This window comes from Loxodonta africana, chromosome 22 (assembly GCF_030014295.1).
Source record: "Loxodonta africana isolate mLoxAfr1 chromosome 22, mLoxAfr1.hap2, whole genome shotgun sequence".
Taxonomy (NCBI): domain Eukaryota; kingdom Metazoa; phylum Chordata; class Mammalia; order Proboscidea; family Elephantidae; genus Loxodonta; species Loxodonta africana.
The window spans coordinates 2,883,630-2,893,610 of NC_087363.1; the positions used below are offsets into that span (position 1 = coordinate 2,883,630).

Here is a 9,981-nt window from a genome sequence, read left to right on the forward strand (position 1 = left end):
TTAGAACTCTTCCATGAGAGCCAAAGTATGACCTTGAGTATATTCCAACTGAATTTAGCAATCATCTCTGGAATAGAATTAAGGTATTGAACACTAATGACCAAAGGCCAAACGAGTTGTGGAATGACATCAAGGATATCATACATGAAGAAATCAAGAGGTCATTAAAAGACAGGAAATTAAGAAAAGACCAAAATGGATGTCTGAGGAGGTTCTGAAAACTGCTCCTGAATGTACAGAAGTTAAAGTAAAAGACTTGAAAAGAAGATTTCAAAGGGGAACAGGAGAAAAAGTAAAGTATTATAATGATGTGTGTAAAGACCTGGAGATAGAAAATCAAAAGGGAGGAACACATTTGGTATTTCTCAAGCTGAAGGAACTGAAGAAAAAATTCAGTTCTCGAATTGCAGTATTAATGGATTCTATGGGCAAAATACTGAACATCACAGGGAGCATCAAATGGAGATGGAAGAATACTTATAATCACTGTACCAAAAAAGAGTTGGTTGATTTTGAAACATTTCATGAGGTAGCATATGATCAAGAACCAATTGTACTGAAGGAAGAAATTTAAGCTACATTGAAAACACTGGAGAAAAAGAAGGCTCCAGGAATGAAGGAGTGCCAATTGATATGCTCAACAAATGGATATGGCACCGGAAGTGCTCACACATCTATGCCAAGAAATTTGGAAGCCAGCTGCCTGGCAAACAGACTGGAAGAAATCCACATTTATCCCTATTCCAAAGAAAGGTGATTCAACGAAATATGGAAATGATAGATCAATATCATTAATATTACCAAAACCCATTGCTGTCGACCCAAATTCAACACATAGGGACCCTATAGGACAGAGTAGAGCTGCCCCATGGAGCTTCCAAGGAGTGGCTGGTGGATTCAAACTGCTGACCTTTTGGTTAGCAGCCTTAGCTCTTAACCGTTGAGCCACTCCCACACAAGTTAAATGTTGCTGAAGATCATTCAAAAGCGATTGCCAGAGTACATGCACAGGGAATTGCCCAAAATTCAAGCCAGATTCAGAAGAGGACGTGAACAAGGACTATCATTGCTTATGTCAAATGGATCCTGGGTAAAAACAGAGAATACCGAAAAGAGGCTCACCTGTGTTTTATTGACTGTGCAAAGGCATTCAGCTATGTGGATCATAGCCATTTATGGGTAACATTACAAAGAATGGAATTTCCAGAACAATTAAGCTCACAGGGAATCTGTACATAGAGCAAGAGGCAGTTGGAACAGAGAAAGGGAAACCCTGGTGGTGTAGTGGTTAAGTAGTATGGCTGCTAACCAAGAGGTCAGCAGTTCGAATCCACCAGGCACTCCTTGGAAATTTTATGGGGCAGTTCTACTGTCTTATAGGGTTGGCTATGAGTCAGAATTGACTTGACCGCAGTGGGTTTTTTTGTTTGTTTATTTTTTGTGCAGGGTTTGAAGCCAGGAAACTTGTGTGGTCAGGATTGTATCCTTTGACCATACTTATTCAATCTGAATGCTGAGCAGATTATACAAAGAAGAACAGAACATCAGGACTAGAGGAAGTTTCATTAGCAATCTGCACATTATGCAGATGATACAACCTTGCTTGCTGAAAGTGAAGAGGACGTGAACCACTTACTGATGAAGATCAAAGACTACAGCCTTCAGTATGGATTATGCACCAACATCAAGAAAAGAAAAATGCTCACAACTGGACCAATAAACAATATCATAAAAAACAGAGAAATTGTTGAAGTTGTCAAGGATTTTGTTTTACTTTCATACACAAAGAAGACCCAAGGAAGCAGCAGACGAGAAATCAAAAGACGCATTGCATTGAGGAAATCTGCTGCAAAAAACCTCTTTAAAGAGTTAAAAAGCAAAGACGTCACTTTAAGGACTAAGGTGTGCCCGATCCAAGCCATATTGTTTTCAATCACCTCTAATGCTTGTGAAAGCTGGACAATGAATAAGGAAGACTGAAGAAGATTTGATTCCTTTCAATTGTGGCACTGGCAAAAATATTAAATATGCCACAGACTGCCAGAAGAATGAAAAAACCTGTCTTGGAAACAGCACAACCACAATGCTCCATAGAAAGGAAGGATGATGAGACTACATCTCATGCAATTTGGTTGTTATCAGGAGGGACAAGTTCCTGGAGAAAAACATCCCTTAGGTACAGCAGGTATTAGAGAAAAAGAGGAAGACTCTCAATGAGTTGGATTGACAGTGGCTACAACAATGGGCTCAGACATAACAAGAATGTGAGGATGGCGCAGGAGCGGGCAGTGTTTTCTTCTGCTCTACATAGAATCTCTGTGAGTCAGATCTGACTTGAAGGTGCCTAACAATAAAATAACAACAAAAATCAAAAAATTTACCTAGTCATGTCATGTTTGCCAACATCAATTTGTTCCCATTGAGTTTTCAATATTTTTTTCCCAAAATCTCAACAATTTTCTTCTGTTGAGTTGATACCTCTCAGAATTGGAATATTCCATATTAAAAAAAAACTTAGCCTTTGGGTTTGAGAAAAATATTTCAAAATTTTCCTTCCACCTTAAATTTATATGTTTTCCCTAAAATGGATGCTATTATACTGTGACATATATCATTCAATTTGTTGCTGCGAGCTGCCATCCAGGAAACCCGTACGCATGATGGGTGGGATGCTGTCTGATCCTGCACCATCCCCGTGAGGGCTTACAGATTGAATCATTGTGATCCACTGGGTTCCACTGACTGATATTCAGAAGTCGATCACTGGAACTTTCTTCCTAGTCCGTATTAATCTGAATGATTCCCTGAAATCTGTTCAGTATCACAGCAATATACAAGCCTCCACTGAAAAATAAGTGGTGGCTGTCCATGAGGTGCGTTGGCCAGAAATCAAACCAGTATCGCCCACATGGAAGGTGAGAATTCTACTGCTCAGGCACAAAGGTCTACCCTTACACCAAACAGTATGTCTATAACAATAATTAAAAAAAAAAAAAGAAGTATATTTAAGTTTGACCTTATTTGCATTAAAACAGCAGAATAAATGCAATACAAATAAATTATTGGCCTTGGTAATTTAGGCTAAGACTCTTCATAAATTTAGTAAATGCATTAGAGTTTATTCCCTGCACTGAATGAAATAAGGCTTTTTTTTTTTTAATTTTTTGGTCATTTGTCTTAAAACCTATAGTAATTACTTGACATTATATATTTGATACAATTTAAAAGAATTTTAAAAAGCACATTTAAAGCTAAGACAATAAAGCAGTTAAATAACAACAATAACAACAAACAACGTTTTTCCTAGTCTTGTCCAAGAACTACCATAGGAAATACAGGTAGGATTGCACTCAGCTTCCTCAAGTACCTTTAAATGCTGCTCCTAACGCTTTCAGCACAGCAGCTCCTCTAGGAGTCCCCAGACCCCATGCACTTAGAGAGCTCACTGTAGCTGCTCACTGCTGTTTTGGAGCAAAGAAAGTGAGATCAAAAGGCTCAGCTGCTTCTCATAGTTCCCTGCAGTTTTGTAGCATAGTTCTTATGCTCATTATGACTAAACATAAAGTTACTTTTTTGACATACTTATTATAATTTCACATCCAGATATCAAGCTTGAAGATTTTTTCACTGTTTTTTAAAGAGATGTATTTATTATTTTGATAGCAAATTGGTGTTTTTTCTGTGTGCTGCCATGAGCTCAGAAACTCAAGAACATTCCTCCAGATACTGACTGGAATTGAGAGAGAACATATATGTGAGCTCCTTCCCTTTCTTTTGCTTCCATTCCCTTTCCTTTTCTTCACTCCTCCTCTTCTCCTTTCCTTTTTTTTTTTTTTTTGCATACCTGAATCTATTTAAAGCTGTCTCTTTGAATACCCATAGAATCTACTCTTAAAATAATATTTTACTATGAATATTCGGGATATATACCTGGTTGTTCACTATATTTTACAATCTTTAGATTCTTCTAATTTTTCTCACAGTTTGGAATGTTTATTAGTTTAGAAGTCAAAGTAAGCCGACCGATTCTAATGGAATATTGACCGTGGGAATTCTATCTTGAAATCCTGGCTCCTAACTTGGGGCTATTTGATGCTGGGACAAGAGGCTAAGAGAAACTGTGGAACGCTTTTTACTCTACTCCAGATATAATAGCAATGCTAAAAAGCTCTGTATATTTGAAAACAGTATCAAATGATTCAATATTTAATGCAAAAAGCATAAAAATCGTAAGGGAATTATGAAAGTATTAATTGATAATTTTGATTAATTAATAATTGATGTAGCATAGCCCTTGATTAATAAAAATTACTTCTTAGCAGCTGGAAGATTTCATGAAGACCGTACTTCCGCTTTTACGGATGAGAAAATAGATGCCCATAAAGTGATCATAATAGTATCTAACTGTCTACCTACCGGAAACCCTGGTGGAGTAGTGGTTAAGTGCTATGGCTGCTAACCAAAGGGCCGGCTAGTTCAGATCTGCCAGGAGCTCCGTGGAAACTCTATGGGGCAGTTCTACTCTGTCCTATAGGGTCGCTATGAGTCCGAATCGACTCGACGGCAATGGGTTACCTACCTATGTGGTTGTTTTGGTTGCTGTTAGGTGCTGTGAACCCCATTTCTACTCATAACCACCCTGTGTATAACAGAACTAAATACCAGTTTCTTTATGTCAAATATCTCCCTGTAGAGGAATAGGGGACAGAAATGCGCCTGACTAGTTATATTTACATTTTATGTGAACCTGAAATTCAAATAGGGAAAGTTCATGGAATTTAATGGGTAGAGAATAGCATCTGTATATACATTTACTAAAGAAAGAGAGGAAGCAATATAATAACTAAGAAAGAACAAGTTATGTAAAAGTTCACTGAATTCTACTACTGGTTTGTGGCTTCTGTTTTATTTTGTGTAATTTCATTCCCCATATAATGCATCACCCTTAAACCATATTAAAATTAATGAACTTTTAATTAACTTTAATTACACAATATTGTAATATAATCTTCTAATAGAGGAATCACAATATTTATACCACTAAAATTCCCTTTGGCCATTACTCCCTTTCTTCCCCAGAGGTAAAGATTTCTTTCCATATCTTTTTCAATGCATTTATAAGACACAGGTACACATAGAAACTATATAGCATTCTCTATAGTTTTTTTTTTTTTTCAACATGCAAGTTATCATACTGTGGAAATTTTTCTGCAGTTTATTAATTTTTAAAGTCATCAATATATCTCAGTGATTTATCCATGTTAGAAGCTCATATAGCTCCAATATTTAAACTTCTCCCTAATTTTCAATAGTAAGGATATATGTCACGTTATCTATACACTTTTACTGTTAAGTTTTTCGATCATTTCCTGTTTTCCCAATTTTTAGCAAGGTTGCAATGTATATCCTTTTGAATGCTTTCTGGGGGTATTTCACTAGATCTCATGCTGATTTCCTAAATCAAAATTTGATATGGTCTGCCTTTTACAAAACTTACGAGTATTTCATTGTTGTTTGGTATTTCCCTGATTTTAATGAGGTTGAGTATCTTCATATGTGTTCATTGGTCAGTTAGAACGTTCTTGTGTATATTGCTTATTCAAATATTTTGCTTGTTCATAAAATTGTGTAGTGGTTGTTGTAGTTGTAAGCTGTCGGTTCAATTTTGACTCATTGTGACCCTTTGTGACAGTAGAACTGCTCTATTGGGTTTCTTAGGCTGAAATCTTTCTGGGAGCAGATCCCGAGGTCTTTTCTCTGCAGAGCCGTTGGTGGGTTTGAACCACCAACCATTGGGTTAGCAGCCTAGGACTTAACCAGTGCGCCTACAGGGCTCCTTAAAATTGGGTTACAAGTGGTTATCATATTGACTTGTAGGAGTTATAAATATTTAATCCCATTCCGCCACTTTTAAAAACTCTTTGTTCATATTGAGTTTTGTTATACAGAAGTTTTAATGCATCACAATTTTTCTTTATGAATTTGCCACCCTAAAATATTGTTTTCAATATTATATTCTAGTTTGGTTTGATACATTTTATCTTTCAATGATCTGGAATATATAGTTTTTTGAATGATGAGATAGTTTTTTTTTTTTTCAGATACTGATTCAAATTCCTAACAACAGTTACTGAAAAATGCATTATTTCACATTAATATGAATATCAACTTAAACATAGAATAAATGTTCATGTATTTATGCCTGTGTTTATAGACTGTCTGATCATATACTAACTGCCTGGTGACAACCCCTACTCCTACTGCCCAGATCTAAAATGTTTAATCAAAAAACCTGAATTGTGAAGCATGAACTATTAAACAATCATCTTCTCTCTTTTAAACTGGAAATGTAACCTCAGGGACTTTGAGTGCTCTAAGAGGTACTTTCCAGATTTTCAGAAATGAGAAGAAAAAAATAGAAATGAAGATATTTGAGATACCTTATTCCAAACTCACTGCTCTCGAGTCAATTCCAACTCATAGTGACACTGTAGCACAGAGTAGAACCGTCCCATAGGGCATCCAAGGCTCTAAGCCTTATGGAAACAGACTGCCACATCTTTCGCCCATGGAGTGGTCGGTGGGTTTGAACCACCAATCTTTTGGTTAGGTGTTGTCGTAAGGTGTGATCGAGTCAGTTCCAACTCATAGCAACCCTGTGTGCCACAGAAGAAAACATTGTCCGGTCCTGTGCCATATTTACAATTGTTGTTATGCTTGAGCCCACTGTTGTAGCCACTGTGTCAATCCATCTCATTGAGGGTCTTCCTCTTTTCTGCTGACCCTGTACTTTACCAAACATGATAGTCTTCTGCAGTGACTGATCCCTCCTGGCAACGTGCTCAAATTATATAAGATGGAGTCTCACCATCCTTGCTTCGAAGGAACATTCTGGTTGTTAGCAGAGGTGTCCTTTAACCATGTACCACCAGGGCACCTAAACCCAAAAAAACCCAGTGCTGTCGAGTCGATTCCGACTCATAGTGACCCTATAGGATAGAGTAGAACTGCCCCTGGACATTATAAATTTTCAAAGAATTTTCATTTATGCTTATTACAACATGTCAAGTGCTAAATATCATTAAGGTGTTTGAAGTAAAAGCAGATTATTTAGAACTTGGCGTTTATAGGGTTGCTATTTTTTTTTTTTTTATCTTCAGAACTGACTCCACAGCAATGGGGTAAATAAATGTTTCTTGCCCCCTTCTTCAAGTTGGAATATATCTAAATGAATGTTCAGTAAATGACTGGGTCCTATATTTATTGGTCCCAGAGTAGTGAAAACGGTTTGCACTCAACTAGTAACCTAAAGATTCATGATTCAAACCCATTCACCAAGAAGATGAAAGAAAATCCCGGTGATCTGTTTCTGTAAAAATTACATTAAAAAAAAACACGAGTAGAGTAGTTCTACTCTGTAAGACATGTGGTCTCCATGAGTAGAATTGACTTGGTGGCAATGTTTTTTTCTTCCTTTAGTATATATTTATAAGTAATATACATTTATATAAGTATGCATCACTAATATGTAATACATAAATATATGCAGAAATAAGATTCTATTTATGTGGACATGAATAGTGTGTGACTTTATATTTTTTATATTTATAACATTAAATTCAAAAAGGAAGACAAATATATTCTAAATCCTGCCTGATAAACCAACCATGAAAAACATGGGCCACAAGGTCTATTGAATGTGAAAAATATTAAGTAAATAATACATTGAAATCATATATCCTGATTTTTTAGTTATCAAATAAATCAAATTAATAAGTGTAGAAACAAGTTAAAGTTAACAAAGAGCTGCATTTTAAGAGTGATTTAGGAAAGTACCCTTCATAAGCTTATCTGAGATTTAAAATCACCCTATGAAGAGGTCATTAGAAATTGAGGAATAAAGGGTGACGAGACTGATTAAGAAAATACAGCTAGTTTGTCCCTGATGTGGAATATTTATTTTTGCTCAAAATATCCCATAGCATTGCATAGCACCACAAATTAATTTGCATAAAATATTTCACTCTGTTACATAGCACCATACATTAATTCCTGTATTTATTTTTTTCAGATAAACCATTTCACATTTGTACCTTCTTCTCATTCATGAAATGTTGCTGAATAATAATGTGACTGAGTTTATTTTGCTTGGGTTGACACAAGATCGTGTTAAAAAGAAAATAGTGTTTATCCTTTTCTTGCTTTTCTACTTAGGGACATTGTTGAGTAACTCACTGATTATTGTTACGATCAAGACCAGTCGGGCACTTGGGAGTCCAATGTACTTTTTCATCTTCTACTTATCCTTATCTGATACCTGCATCTCCAGTTCCATAGCCCCTAGAATGATTGTGGATGCCCTTCTGAAGAATAACACTATCTCTTTCAGTGAGTGCATTACCCAAATCTTTTCATTTCATTTCTTTGGCTGCATGGAGATCTTGATCCTTATCCTCATGGCCGTTGACCGCTATGGGGACATCTGTAAACCCCTGCACTACATGAGCATCATGGACCAGCGGGTCTGCAGTGTGTTGGTAGCTCTAGCCTGGGTAGGGGCTTGTGTGCATTCTTCAGTTCAGATTTTTCTGACTTTGAGTTTACCTTTCTGTGGTCCCAATGTGATTGATCACTATTTATGTGATTTGTAGCCCTTGTTGAAACTTGCCTGTACAGACACCTATGTGACCAACCTGCTACTAGTGTCCAATAGTGGGGCCATTTGTATAGTGAGTTTTGTATTGCTAATGTTCTCCTATGTTGTCATTTTGTATTCTCTGAGAAACCACAGTGCTAAAGGAAGGAAAAAGGCTCTTTCCACCTGCATCTCCCATATCATCGTGGTCATCTTGTTCCTTGTTCCTGGTATATTTATATACACACGCCCCGTAACCACCTTCCCCGTGGATAAAATGATAACTGTGTTTTATACAATTGGAACTCCTTTGCTTAACCCTCTGATTTATACGCTGAGAAATACAGCAGTGAAAAATGCCATGAGGAAGCTATGGAGCAAGAAACTGATCTCAGAAGACCAAAGATAAATGGAAATTTCAAATCCTTCTTCATAGTTTGCATTGACTTAGCATAATTCAACAAAGCATATTATTTTTTTATTGTGGGTTTCATAGAAACTTATCTTGGAGAATAAGTGTTACTTTCTTCAGGAAACACATACACTGGCTTCTGTTGAGTCAATTTCAAGTAAAGGAAGAGACAAAAGCAGGTACAATTAAGTACGTAAGGCAATTGTTTTAGATTTTTTACTACTGCCTCTACCTCTCTTGGGTAACTAGAACCACTTGTGGTTTTCATCTGATGTTTTTCTGTCTTTCTTCATGTTCATTTCTGGTGTCACTCCACTATTAATCTAAAGGTTTACAGTTTGAATCCACTCAGGAGCACTACAGATGAAACGCCTGGTGATTTACCTCGATAAAGATTACAGCCAAAAAGCCCTATAGAAAAATTCCCCTCAGTAACACATGAGGTTGCCATGAGTGGGTTTCAATTTGATGACAATAGATTTTTTTGTTTATTTGTCATTTTTATTATGATTACATTTAGCCCTTTATATGCTTAAATTCTTATCCTGGTAGATTTTCTCTTTTCAAAACTGTATGTGACAATCCAGAGAAGGAACTTTGGGCTTTGAAACAGATAGAAAATTTTAGTGAATTTTCAATAAAGTCCCGAGAAGAGAATAACATGAGTAGAGGAATTGAAATGTATATAGGAAACCTATGTTTCTGCAGTGGGGATGGGTACCAATTCTTGTCACTATCCATATGATGCCATAGTCTCTAGTTACATAATCATTAAGAATCTAATTTCAATTTAATTCCTTACTTGTATTTTTATGTGTACAGAAATTTTTGTTTATATGAGAATTCTATACTGATTTTTTGTAGCAAAGCATATTAAACTTATTAAATTTGTATCAATTTTATGTACCAAGAGCTTTAACATTTCTTTAGCTTG

General features: G+C 36.2%; 1 pseudogene; it reads left to right on the plus strand.

Moving 5' to 3' along the window:
- The first annotated feature begins 8,111 nt into the window (after positions 1-8,111).
- LOC100668043 (olfactory receptor 4C16-like) lies at positions 8,112-9,231 on the plus strand (annotated as a pseudogene).
- The last annotated feature ends 750 nt before the right edge of the window (positions 9,232-9,981 follow it).